Source organism: Mustela nigripes, chromosome 4 (assembly GCF_022355385.1).
Source record: "Mustela nigripes isolate SB6536 chromosome 4, MUSNIG.SB6536, whole genome shotgun sequence".
Lineage (NCBI taxonomy): Eukaryota > Metazoa > Chordata > Mammalia > Carnivora > Mustelidae > Mustela > Mustela nigripes.
In genome coordinates, this window is record NC_081560.1 from 105,573,999 (window position 1) to 105,588,550 (window position 14,552).

The following is a 14,552-nucleotide window of genomic DNA, read 5'->3' on the forward strand; positions in this document are numbered from 1 at the left end:
TTAATAGTAACTAAGCCTTCAATATCCTGATAGTATTCTTTGCCCCAATAGCCCTTTGTCCTCACCTACCCAACTCCTGCGTATATAACCAACCACCCCTCACAACCCGGGGCAGCCGCATCTCTGCCTGCCCACGGGCCCTGTCCCCGTGCTCTAATAAATCACCTTTTGCACCAACGACGTCTTAAGAATTCTTTCTTTAGTCGTCGGCTCCGAACCTCCTCACCCCACCGAACCTGACTTAGGTTCTGGGACTTCATCATATACATTGAATAAACACAGTTATATATACACACAGATGTGGAACACACATACATGTAATGTAGGAAGACTGGAAAGCCTACGTGACAGGTCTTTTGCAGCAAACGCCGAGAGTGAAGGGCTTCTTTCAGAACAAGACAGAGGACAGGAGAAAGCCCTACCATGAGAAACGAAGTATGAGCTGGGAAGCCTCAGTGCCTACATTATGATGGGGGCTTGCAGCCCAAATACACATCGTCTGCTTTCAGGGAGGCCAGAAAAAGCCCTGTGCCTTGAGGGTGGACGTTGGGGACATCCCCGGGGGGCTCTGAGGGTTGTTGTCTACAATGCTGACAAGGAACTGGTTCGTACCAGTGACAAACAATATTGTGCGCAAGGAAAGTGCCCCGCTCTGATGGTGGTAGGAGTCCCACTACGCACTGCCACTGGGCTGCAAGAAGGGGGCCACCCTGACTGCCCAGGAGGAAGAGATTCTAAACAAAAAACAATCAAAGAAAATTTGGAAGAAATATGTGGAAAGGCAAAAGAATGCCTAGATCAGCAGTCTTCTGGAGGAACGTTTCCAGCAGGGTGAGTTTCTCCTGCGCACTCTCCAAGAGTAGATGGACCCGCGCTAGAGGGCAAGGAGCTAGAGTTCTTGCTGAGGAAAATCAAAGCTGGAAAGACAAATAAATTTTCCTCCCTCCTATCGCTGGTCATGTAAAAAAGGTGTTTACTGTCCAGAAAAAAAAAAAAAAAAAGGTCCACGTAATACGCATACAGTCTAATGCTTTAACGCAAATACACATCCATCCACATACTGGGCCTGGGTGGGCATGGGTTAAGAGCTTATTTCCCCTGTTAGTTTTCTTTTAAGTCAATCCATGCATTCATGTGTGTATCCTAAGGCTAGCGACTGATATTTGCACAAGTTCTGTTAGGTTTCTTCTGTTCCTTGAAAATGAAGATGTTAATGAGATTATTTTTTCCCTAAAGCCATTTAATCAGCAAGACCCGCCTGTCCAACCTGGTAGAGGCAGACACTGGGTGAGTGGTAAGGATTTGCCTGGGCTACTGGGTTTACATGTCCACTTACAGGAAGTCCAAAATGACGAGCTAAGAACCTCGAGCGGGTGGATGTTCTTGAAGACTTCTCTTGCATTTTATGAAGAATACATCACTTCACCATGATGGCACTCCTCCTGATGATTATACAGCAAATTCTCCATTCTTATGGAAACAGCCATTTTGGAAAGTAGATGTGACTGGAGAGACAGTGCTCGATGTGAATGTCATGTCACTGTGTACCCTGCTCCCACACTCCTGATGAAGACCGGAAGGAGCTTTCACAAAACACACTATTGGAACGAACTTCAGGGAAAAAAAACTATATTCTGACTCTGTATGGCTTCTACATCTAGAAGATGATTTTGCTACCATTTTACATTGATTTTGGCTTTTGCTCTTAAAAAAGTGTATTGAAATGATGGTGTAGAAGACTCCCTTGCCCCCCCCCACTGAAACAGAGTCTCAGGTGCAATTCTGTGGCTGTATGACAGACGGTGGGGATATAGGAAGGGGTGAGCTTCCCAGTCATATAGCCAGGCGATCTTGGGCCTAAATATTGGAATGAGACCCACCAATTTTACAGCTCTGATTTTTTGGTGGTCACAGAGCATTTCAATCTCTTTGTACTTCAGTTTCAGTTGGGTAGAAAAGGTTCCAACAGAAACTAGTAGATATACCAAATAAAGAGAAGAATGTGAGGCTGTACCTTCGTCCCTAACTTCAGAGTTTCTGTTCACGAGCAATGATAAGATTGAAACTGAGATCAGGAGCTATAAGACAGACCAAAGAGGGGATGGAGAGAGCCTTTCTTCTAATTGTGCAATTACCTCCATCTTTATCTGCAAGTGAGATCATTATGGATTTAAATGAGATCTTTTCAAACAGATGGACATCCACAGTGAAAAAAAAAAGACTAAAAAGAGGCAGTTGAACACAGTAGACAAGGTTTATGTCAGACAGACTTTGGTTTGAATCTTGCTTCTTAAAGGTCCTTACTTCTAACTTCTGGCCATGAAGAGAGCAGTTGGGACATATAAGTTTCATTGAGCTTTGCTACTCCAAATGTGGGCAGAGGGCCAGGTGCATCAGCCTCACCTGAGCTGGTTAGAAATGCAGAATTTGGGGTGGGCCTTCTAACCCAGAGCTACTGAATCTGAGTCTACATTTATCAAGGTCCTAGGGGAATTCATATGCAAAGAAACGCTTGAGAAGCCCAGGTATAGATTGGATGAGACATCACCTAGCAGCAGTCTGGACATCTAATAAACTCCCAGCCAGTCGCAGATAGTTCTTGTTTGGAACAAGAGGGTGTTAAAAGATTATTTATTTCTCCTATTTTGAGTGTCAGAGGTGAATCACAAGGTGTGAGATTCTTCTGCAAATATTGGCTAATACCCCAACTTCAGAGTCTGGGAGAGGCTCCAGTGGATAACAAAGTACATTTATGGCTGTTTTCATTTCCTGATGGGCTGTGAATCTGGGGAGGGAGAGAGTCGAAGTAACACTGGCTCCATCTTCTTAGAAATGAAGAGCTAGTTTTATTATATCATAGAAGTAAAGTTAGCATCAACTCCTGCAATGGGCATTTCATGTAAAAGGCATTTTGTATGAATAAAAGGTAGGAATTTTGTCTTGTAAATAGGAGCCTATTTACAAGACAACAGGTAGTTGTCCTTAACCCTTGCTCCAAGTTGGAATCATTTGGGCTGCTTTAAGAATGCTGATGCCCATGCTTTACCCCACTTGGGTTCGCCCAGGTGTTGGCATTGAAGAAAAAAGTCCCCACAGGGGATTCCCAAGGTGCAGCTAATGCTGGGAACCACTGCCATTGAGTGTGTAAAAGAACTGAACAAAATACAAAGAAATGAACAAAATACAGTGTGGGCATGGCCACAGCTATTTGGAGATAATATTGCTTGTGTGAGCCAAGAGGAAGGAGAGGGGTCAGACAAGGCAGCGAATTAATGGGGCCCTATGGCCCTGAAAATATCTGATACATGGAGGTCTGCCTTTCCGGTATGAAGATACCTCCTTTATCACTTAAGGAAACCCAGTAGTAATGAAAATGGTATGCACGTTGTGCCTTAAAGATGCTTAAAATGTATTCATGGTGATATTTACACTGGGGAAGCTTGGAAAATACCCCATATTTACTTTCTGCCTTTAATAACTTTCTGCCTTGTCCAGGTTGGTTCCAAGGACAATTTGGTTTTCTAGCGCTAGATTGGTCAAATTCTTTCCATAGTGTGCAAGATACTGAAGGTGGTAATTACACTAAGGAATGTTAATTTTTAAAACCTCAGACAGAGGCACCGTAAGATGACTGACTTTCCCTCTGATTTAACAACATACAAGTTTCCAAGACAACCAGACTCAAGAGAGCTTTCTTTGGGGGAAGTGAGAGGGTTTCTCTGAAATCTTCTCCTCTCTGAACTCTTCAACATTGCTTTGTTCTCTTTAAATGCCACATTCATAACCTCACAATGCAACGACAGAGAGCTCAACTCTGGAAAGAGCGGCCAGCCTCAGGGAGGATATGGAGCCCAGCTGAGAAAAGAAGGAGCTCCCTGACTTGACTTCTCTTTTATGACAGTTCCATTTCTTCTGGTGTAGAAAACTAAGTGATGGTTGATCCCAGTGAAATGACAGTTCAGGCAAAATGTGTCGGGCTAGAAAGTTGCATTGATCAGAGCCCAACTGGGCTTTCAGATGAGAGCCACTTGTTCCCAAAAGAAAGCCATCAGCATCTACATGCAGGGAGCTCTCCCAACCACTGCGTTCATCTCTGTCCTCACAGGCATCCCCATCGAGGGGCCAAGGTCTGGGAAATGCCCTGCCGGTGGACGGCCACCCTAAGGAGCACCCGAACCTTTACCATGTGGATTCCTCTTACACATGAAAGAAGAGATTCTCAACATGGCACTTTTCTATGGCTTATCTCCGTATGGAAGCCAGAATGCCCAATTTAGTTCTCCACAGAGAAGGATGAAAGAGAAGGAAAACACCAGTGTCTCCGAGGCACTAACTCTCTCTTTTCAAATAGGAAACAAGAAAAGAGTCAGGATGGGAGCATTACCGCTGAGAGACAGTGCCCCACAGACAGAGAGTACTGAGATCCGGTACTCTAGACGCCAGTATGCCAAACTGACTTGACCTGTTGTTTGGATTCCAATCACTCTTAAACCCGGGAGTTGAGAAGGTGGTTGTCAGGGTATTGGGAAAACGTCCTCACCAGCAGTCAAAAGGCAGGAGGGTGGGGGTGTCGTGGGGAGAGAGCATGCTCTCTCTGCCCTGTTGATTCCACAGGGTTGCCAGGGGCCATGGGGTCCCAGGGTCCCCTGCTGTCACTTCTCCTTGCCCTGGCATGGTAGGCATGACTCCAGGTGCAGTGCTGTGCAAAAACGAGGAACAATAGGCAGTGAAGAAGAGGAAATGGGGGAGCCCAGCTGGAGGAGAAGCTCTCCAATACCTCAGCTGCCATGAGGGGCAGCCCAAGCAGACCTTCCCTTAATTTTTCGACCCAGTGTTTTTTTTTTTTCATTGCCAACTATAAGGACCATGCTTGGTTTTAGCTTTCCCTCCTCTTACTCTGGTTTTGAATTTTTTCTTTGCTCTTTCCCCACTTTTCTATACTTTGTTTTCTCAACTGTCCAGGCTATAGGATTTGGTCTGTGGATTTTTGCACAATGTTCTAGGTAAGAAAATGCAAGATTATTTTAGTTGTGTGGATGCGGCTGTGATAATTAGAGAAGGAAGGCTTACAGTAGTTGTTGAGGGATTTTTTTCATGGGATATTAGTGTTATGTGAAAAAAAGAGGTTCAGCGGTTACATAAGTTTGAGAATTTCTTGGTTAAATAATGTTGTCTAGACATCTCTACTGCAGGACGTGTTTTAGCTTTTAGTGTCTTACTAGTCATTGAGAAATATTTAGGAGTGGCATGCAGTGTGTGGTATTTTCCTGTCTTTCTCTCTCTCTGTCCATCCATCCATCCATCCATCCATCCATCCATCCACCCTTCCGTCCATCTATCTGTCATCTCCTTAACTACCATGAAATCTGTTTTCATGCAATTTCTTTGGCCTTGGTGTTTTAGGGATGACACTTTGGGAATGCTGCCTTAGAAAATGCTGACAGCCAAATAAGGGAATAAGAATATATAACTCACCAACAACCCAAATGAATAATAGCAGAGGCAGTAAAATATAAACAGAGATGCTTTGAGGTTTGCCAATAATGTTGAGAAAGTCCCTTCAGCTTTCTGACAGTCTGCTTCCCTGTATCTGAACTGAAGATTCAGGCTCTTGTGAGGAGGAAAGGGGAGGCCAAAGTACTCAGAAAGTATAAAGATACATAGATAGAGCCCATAAATGATAATGGTTATTCCAAGAGACCACTGCATTAAATACTGTCTATAAAATGCACTTTGTAAATTTCAAAACACACTGCAAATACTGGCCACATATTATCAGGAGTCTTTCTGGAATATTGCATACCTGTTCTGGGTTATGATGTGGTACATACATTGCTCTTTCTTTCCATGGAATTCAAACCACCTTATTTGTGTTATTTCATAAATAGAATGTGGAGCTGGAAAGGGCTGTAAGATCATACAAGACAAAGTTTTCATATACTAAGTGACACAATGGAGGCCCTGAGATTAGGCAACTTGTCCATGGTCAGTCAGTGGCAGAATCCAGATTACCAAGATTCTTCCTGTTCATCACATATTAAAAACCCACAACTTTGGGAATTTAGAAGGAAAAAAATAATTTTGGGATCTTAATAACATTGGTGGAGAATCTGACATTCTATGGGTTGAAGTGCTAATTCTTTAAGATTCCAGGAGTGCATGGCTACAATTTGTTCTTGCTCCCCACCTTCTCCAAGGCCTTTGTGCAGACTTGCCTTTGCTGTGTGCCCAGCCCTGCTCTGCCGTGTTTCCCTCCTCAGAAATCCTCCTTGCCTCTCCAGCTGGACTCTGCAAAACTTATTAGCCTCATGTTAGCTTAGATGGGTTTTTTGGTGGTGTGCTGTGCATGATTCTATTGTGGACATGTAGACTTTTGTATTCCCATGAATATTCACTTTTTATTCAACTTCAAGTAGTCTTTTTTTCCCCCTTCTCAGATGGTAGTATTGGTAGCCAAGAAAGGAAAGAAGGCAGGCAGGATACTCGTATTTTTTCAGTACCTGTTATCTATCAGAGACCCTCATGTAAGTCATCTCATTTACCCTGTCATCATCCCTCCAGCCAAGGAGGAGATCCAGGCTAAGGATGGGCAGACCTCACCCGAGTGCCCAGCAGAGCCGGCATTCATTCAAGTTCAAGTCTGTCTGCTTCTAAAGACCCACGTCCTCTATGGCACCACACTGTCTGTTCTGCAAACCTTCCTTGGGGCCCCCAAACACACCATAGATGTAAACACACCCAAACACTCCCTAAATGTTTGCAAATCATGAGAGAAGTGCTTCCTCCACAACCTGGAGAATATTCACTTGAAAGTCTATACTGTGAAAATCAATTTAAAAGTCCGTGGAAAATTTATCCCAAACCTGTGGGAAGTGAACTGAGGCTCAAACACAAGGAATAACGCTTGATCAGGCAAGCCCCAAGAAGACGGTATTACGTTAGCATAAATACTGGCTGTATTTTGCTCATTCGGAGCGAGGGGCCAGCCAGCCCATTTGGGACATCTCAAATTGCCACTAAAACCTGCATCTATGCACCTGGAGGCAAAATGGCTTAGAAATATTCTGAACTAGACTTTGAGATTCGCTTATCAGCCCCATCCGACAGACGGTGATGGGACTGGACGTCGTGTGCGGCTCCAGCCTCAGAGCTGCACTCGCTGCCGATGAGCCACGGATCTGCCCGCTGTGATGCTCAGAGTGGGCTGCTTCCCTGGGGAGGTTGTAACTTGCCATGTCCGAATGCAGCAATAATCTCTCCACCTCTCTGAATCTGGCACCCCTCCTATCTATCACTACTTGACGTGAGCTTCCGTAGTCAGTGGGGTGAACATGCTGTCTGCTTTGTTAAACCCTTTTCTACATGATTTGACTAATCTACACAGCACTACCCAGAAATGGTAAATCTAGACAATGACAAAGAAGCACTGCACTGTATAAGTATATTCTTTGTAAACTAATTTCCCCCCTGCCACTCTCAAAGCAATATAAACTTTGTTGTTCCTCCTGGATCTCAAATGCTTGTAATAAATTCTTTGAAATGTCAGTAATGTTGAACTGAGGGTTTTTTTTTTTTAAAGGAGATTTTCTTTCTTTCATAAAAGGAAAGATTGTCCCTTGCAGACAATGTGGATAAATATGTTTTGTTTATTTTACTCAGTGCTGAGTATGGTTGGGTAAAGGGACTCCCGTTTCCCACCCAATCTCTTGCTGAAAGAGTGAATGATAAATGAAACCCTCAGTTTCCTGGACAGTAGTATAGCCAAATAAATTCATACTCTTTCATATATGTAGTATAATTAACAATTGCTGTACCCATTTATAGCCTATAATAAATACAAATATAAGTATAAATGTAAACACTGTCACCAAACTCACTCATTTTCATAAAACCATAAACCAGTTCAGTGAAAAACGTCAACCAAATTAAAAACATTTCAATTCAATCAAAATGATTGGTTTATTAGACCCATGCATACACTATTTAGTGAGCATGGATTTCCACCATAACCCCTGCTCCGAGCCACTCTCCAACACACACACACTTGCCTTTCTACTGCACAAAATTTGGTACAACTGTCAAGTTCAACTGGAAAGTGGGATCCAAGACCTGGATGGAATTTATGTTGGATGCAAAGTCACTGGCCTTGGAGGATATTTGCCAACTAAATCATTTACACAGTTGGTATCCAAATGGTGGGGGTTGAGGGTGTGGGAAGTGAGGCAGTCATTTCAGGCACAAAATTAAACAGTTTCCCTCAAAACACAATTATCAAGATGAATCTAATGTGATATTTAAAAAAATCAAAATGAATGCAAAAGAATTCTTGATCAACAAAATCAGTATTGCTGACTTTTTATCTTGTCTCAGACTCCAATATGACTCAAGGTTATTACTGATCCTATATCTAAAATTTTGTTATCTGGTGCATCATGGATTTGGGCATTCATTTTGATTTTTAAAAATACTGCATTAAAACACTATCGTCAGGGTGCCTGGGTGGCTCAGTCAGTTAAGCGTCTGCCTTCAGCTCAAATCATGATCTCAGGGTCCTGGAACTGAGCCCCGTATCGGGCTCTCTGCTCAGTGGGGAGCCTGCTTCCCCCTCTCCCTCTGCCTACCCCCCTTTGTGGTCTCTCTTGCTTGTTCTGCCCTCTCTCTCACACACACAAATAAATAAATTTTCAAAAATCTTTAAAGAAATATCTATCTTGACAATTGCATTTTTGGGGAGCACCTTGAATTTTGCATCTGAGTACATCCCTTGTTTCACTTTAGTTTTGGTCCAGGCCAGGAGAATTCTACACTGAGATTCAGCCTCATGTGGGCATGGAGATATCTGAGTTCTCTTAGAATAACCAAGGCCCCAAAAGGGTTATGTGACTATGCCTACAAGGGTAGCAGACTATGCCACCCCAAAAGGTGTCACTTCAGCATGAGGATTATTTTGAGTTGAGGACAACTGAGAAGTAGATATAGGAAAAGCTCTCTAACGAGGAGCCCTTTTACACTGTTGGTAGGAATGCAAGAGTAGAGATTCTTTAGGAAATTAAAAATAGAGCTACCCTATGACCCTGCAATTGCACTACTGGGTATTTACCCCAAAGATACAGATGTAGTGAAAAGAAGGGCCATCTTTACCTCAATGTTCATAGCAGCAATGGCCACAGTCGCCAAACTGTGGAAAGAGCCAAGATGTCCTTCAACAGATAAATGGATAAAGAAGATATGGTCCATATATACAATGGAATATTATGCCTCTATCAGAAAGGATAAATACCCAACTTTTGTATCAACATGGACTGAACTGGAAAAGATTATGCTGAGTGATATAAGTCTAGCCAGAGACAGTCAATGATCTTATGGTTTCACTTACTTGTGGAGCATAAGGAATAACACAGAGGATATTGGGAGAAGGAAAGGAAAAGTGAATTGGGGGAAACTGGAGGGGGAGATGAACCAGGAGAGACTGTGGACTCTGAGAAACAAGTTGAGGGTTTTGGAGGAGAGGAGGTGGGAGGTTGGGTGAGCCTGGTGGTGGGTATTAAGGAGGGCATGTATTTCATGGAGCACTGGGTGTGGTGCATAAACAATTAATCTTGGAACACTGAAAAAAAATTAAATTAAATCAAATTAAAAAAAAGAAAAGAAAAGCTCTCTAGCATTCCTTATTTGCCAAAAGTTGGACATAAATGTGTTAAAATGTCCCTCCCTCCCCTTTCTACCAAGAAGGACAGCAATTGGCGGCAAGGAACAACTGGAGACCTTTCTAGCATGAGAGAAATCGATAACAGATCTTGCCAAAATTAGCCTTTACTTTCTGTGAAATTCTCAGTACAGGGGTGCCTGGGTGGCAAAGCCAATTAAGCATCCTACTCTTGGTTTCTGTTCAGGTGGTGATCTCAGGGTCGTGAGATGGAGCCCCATGTCCAGCTTTGGGCTCTGGGCTCCACACTCAGTACAGAGTTTGCTTAAGACTCTCTCCCTCTCCCTCTGCCCCTTTCCATTACATGCATGTGCACGCATTCTCTCTCTTTCTAAGATAAATAAATTAAAAAAAAAAAAAAAGAAAGAAAGAAAAGAAAGAATTTCCCCATATTTGCCTTCCCACAATCTGCCTTCCCTGGAAGCTCTAAGTCCTTCTCCTTTGTCTTGTCACTTCTCTACCAGTATATTGTTCTGCTAAAATGCTGTGTGAATCTACCCCCTTTGAGTTACTCCTCACTCAGTGCTCCCACCTGTGATGCCCAGGTTGATAAGCTCCTATTTATTTTCCTCCCGTTGGGTCTGGCTTTTGTTAGGCAAATTTATGGGCCCCAGCCTGAGCACCTGGAATGAAGAGAGAAAAAAGATTGTGTTTTCCCCTGCACCTGTATGGGTCCCTCAACACAGTTTCAGAGGTTTATAACCTAAAACTGTAAGAACCATGGAAGGCAGAGCTCGAGAAAGTTTCATTTTACCCCCTCCCTTTAGAGATGAAAAAACTTAGACCCACAGAGTTTTGACTAATCCCATGTTAAATTAAGACTAAACCCTAGAGAAAAGGAGGTTGGCCCAGGGCACCGAGCCTTTTCTTTTTTTAAGTTTTATTTTTAATTCCAGTTAATTAACATAGAGCCTTCTATAGAGCCTTTCTATAGGAAGAAGCCCTTTGGAGACTATTTTCTTTTCTTTCTTTCTTTCTTTTTTTTTTTTTTTAAAGATTTTATTTATTTATTTGACAGAGACACAGTGAGAGAGGGAGCACAGGCAGGGAGAGTTGGAGAGGGAGAAGCAGGCTTCCCACCAAGCAGGGAGCCAGACCCAGGACCCTGGGATCACAACTTGAGCTGAAGGCAGACCCTTAACGATGGAGCCACCCAGGGCTCTGCTTTATAAAGGGATACTGTACCATCCTCTCCATCACTCACACACTTTGGAACTTCGTACTGAAAGTCTGCCAGTGGGAAAATGTCCCAAATCAGATTAGGAGGCGGGGTCTGCTACATGGCACAGGTGGAATCTGGATGCAATTTTACTCCCGGATGCCTGAGTGGTAACAAGACCTTTACCTTGGCAAATGCACACAGTCGAGAACAATTTTACACTATCTCTCGAGCAACTTCACCTCTGAGGAGGTGACCATGCCCCTCATTCCTCATCCAAGCACAGATAACTTTCCCTCCCCTAACTGCTTCCACAGATCTCTCTCTCCCTCTGTTATTTATTAAAATGTGCAATACAACAAGAAAAGGAAAAGATTATCCTGCCTCCTGCCATGCAAGACGGCATGCAGAAGGCCAAGGTTAAATGCAGCATTTGGTTTCTTAAGCTTCTATAATGCATAGGTGTGGAAAAGCATTCTGGGACCAGAGCTTACAGCGGTGACTGTCTGAGGATAAAAACTTGACTTTAATTTGGACTCTCTGGCTAAGATAAAATCTGCTTCTGCTATCATTATCCCACTTATGTTTGTCCCCACTCTCTTTCCACTCTGCCACCCAGCTGAGTGGGAAGAAATTAACATGACCTTGAAGAATACCCAGAGACTCCTTAGGACCATCGCGTTTTCAGTGGCCAATACAGAGGACTACGAACATTTACATAGACTCTGGGGCCTGAAAGGGATCTTAAAAATCATCTAGACCACACATTTAACAGATGAGAATAATTAAGTCCAAGAGCTCATGTGACTTGTCCCAAATGGTCAGCTAGTTGGAAGAAGGGTCAGATGAGTATGAAACCTCAAAACCGGGAGCTCCCTTCCCAGGGCACTGTGAGTAGGCTCCAACCACGGCCGGCTCAACCCCAGATCACTGACCAAGGAACATGCACACATCGGGGCGTTTATACACATTTAGAATTTCTCTCGGGCCAATAAAAAATCCCAAGGAATGGGATAAAGACAAGCCATCTCACAGGTCACAGAAAGGAGGTATTTCAATATTCTTCGGTTTATAGGGGCTTTATCCAGATCAAAATTATATACTCAAATTAGAATTGAACACTTTTTTCCTACCTAGGAATGAGAACCTCTGTTTTCTGCCCCCGAAGTTGCTTCCATTTATGTTTCTGATTTGCTCCTACCCAACACGTTCTGTTTTTCTAGTTTTAGATTCCAGCACAGCCCGTGGCCGGTGGGTAAGAGGAAAAGGATGAAGTGTGGATTGATATTTATACAGGAATCTATGGATTAAATTCAACCCATCAATGTGTTTTGTCAATCCAATCTGTTTTTCTTATTTATACTGGGAAGTGTAAATTCTCTCTTCACCCCTGCTGAGAATGAATTTGTGGGTGGGTAGTCTTTGAGCCTCAATGTAAAGACAGCCCTCCAGGGGCCAGATGTTGGTATTCATGCTGGGCGCTCCCTTATAACCCTGAGCAACCAAGATTAGTTCTCAGAAGTGACCATCCTAGAGACTCCTATGTGTCTGGAAGCAACAACTGGGTTTTGCTAATGCAGTCAATTTCATGGACTTGAGTAAAAGGGTGAAAACCTTATATGGCAGTCTTAGAGAAAAACCTGACAAGAACTATTTGGAGAATTTCAGTCTAGAGTGATACTCTCTGCCAGCACGATTCATCTTTTTTCTCATCTCGAGAAATTACCTCACCCAATTAGACCCACACAAACCACTGCTCTTAATTTATTTTTTTCCTGAAGATACGACAGCCTCTGCACACTGTAGAAGCAATTATTATCCTTCAAAGCTTTTGGTTTTTTAAACCTCCTGCATTACTGGTTCTCCCTGACAATCTAGGTTGCGTTGTTCTTAACTACTTTCTCTCAAGCAGAGTTGGGAAAAACAAGGGACAAAGCCCACATGAAAATAAAGAATCACAAAATAGAATTTAAACCGTCACATATGAATTTAGCTGATCTTTGTTCCCCTTAATAATATTCAAACAAAAGCACTGTGTTCTGGTTCATGGAGATCATTACCTTTGAGAGTTAAATATCTTCGCAGATCCTTTTAAAGTTTTCTCTTTAGAAAGTTCAAACATTTCATGTTCCACAAACTCAAAAATCCTTCAACTAGTGTAGAAAAAACTGGTATTTCAAAACCATGGAATTCTCCATTTCCTTTACATATGTCTATCGTGAAGGGAAAAATCCTTTTATGTCCACTGATATATATTTATTCTAAATTAGTTCTCTATCTACTGGGTAAAATTTTTAAAAGCTCTACAGAATCATTCCTTCAGTGGTCATCCATTAGATCCACAGAAGTTACAATGTATTCATTAAGTTTATAAGTTAAAATCCCAAGAGCAAAAAATGAGAATATTCCCTCAAGGTTATAATGTAAGGAATGAAATGTGGCTCCAAGCCTTCATTTCTTGCAAAAATAATACAAAACAAAACGTAGCCCCTGGACTTTTATAGGAAACCATTAGGGCAACTTTGGGAAATTCTCCTAATAGAATTTATTTCCATGGGGCGGATCGGTGACCTCATCCACAAGTCCTGTCAATAGCCACTCAGATGTTTGTCTACACAAGGCTTTCACTGGCCCATAGAGATCTAGAAGATGTTGACAGTGTTCCGAGAAGATTGTTATCCACAGATTTCAAAGTTTCACTCCACCGTAATGAACACCGGATTCTACATGACAACAGAGGACTGACCTAAGCAACCTCACCCCTCAGAGAAGGATACATTTTTTTCTTTGGTAATTTCACCTGTTTAGGTGGCTCAGGTAGAAGTCTTTAACTGGACGGTGTATAGGCCCGTCAAATTTAACTGCTCCTGAAAAGCATTAAACTCATTCTTTGGATTAACAGAGTTGAATTCCAAACACTAAAAACACTGGGACGGCTACGATTGTGCATCTTTTAAGTTTGATCGTACCTTTTTTTGCTGTAGATGTCAAGTGCACACTGAAGATGTTTATAGCCTGTGTTCACGTCAGTCCCAGGTCAAAGGTATTATGCTCTCTCACACTTGTAAGATTTTAAAAAACACATCTTCAACACCGACTCAAGAGAGCGTTCATGTTGAAAGTAATCATGACCCAAGTGCCAGGGAAAATACGATTACTCATCTCACTCAAATGCTTTCATTTCCAAGAAAACTTTGGGCCACCATTGAGAATTCAAGTTCACAGAAACAAAGTTAAGGGACAACAAACAAAGTCAGTTCTTAAAATACTAAGTCTCTAATCCGCTTGCCTCTCTGTCCGTGTGTCATTCTAGCGTGACCTCGCATACTTTGCTGTTGGGGACCTAAGGATGCAGTGCAACCGTTGGTGGCAACGGTGAGGGCTGAGTTGGTGTTTGAAATGAGCGCCCAGGCTGCTCACTTGGTACTAAATCATTGGTCATCTCACCGGGGAGCCCATCATTATACAAGTCAAAACCTGCGCTACTAATTTATGGATTGGAGGTATTGACATCATGGCCATTATGTTTTGAAGCTAATTTATTTTAAAGGCATCTAAGTTAAGAATGGCTTTCTGAACTTTAAAGTTATGTACTCCTGAATGAGGGGAGATTAAAGATCAGCTTTCATAATTAGCCTGAATATCTTTTTTTTTCTTGATGCCTACAGCCTCAAGGTAATAAAGTAA

At 42.5% G+C, this 14,552-nt stretch overlaps 1 protein-coding gene across 1 annotated transcript in view; it reads right to left on the reverse strand.

Annotated features, from left to right (window-relative positions):
- POU6F2 (POU class 6 homeobox 2) overlaps window positions 1-14,552 on the reverse strand; it is a 369,287-nt gene that overhangs the window by 103,202 nt on the left and 251,533 nt on the right. The gene's annotated exons all lie outside the window — the stretch shown is intronic.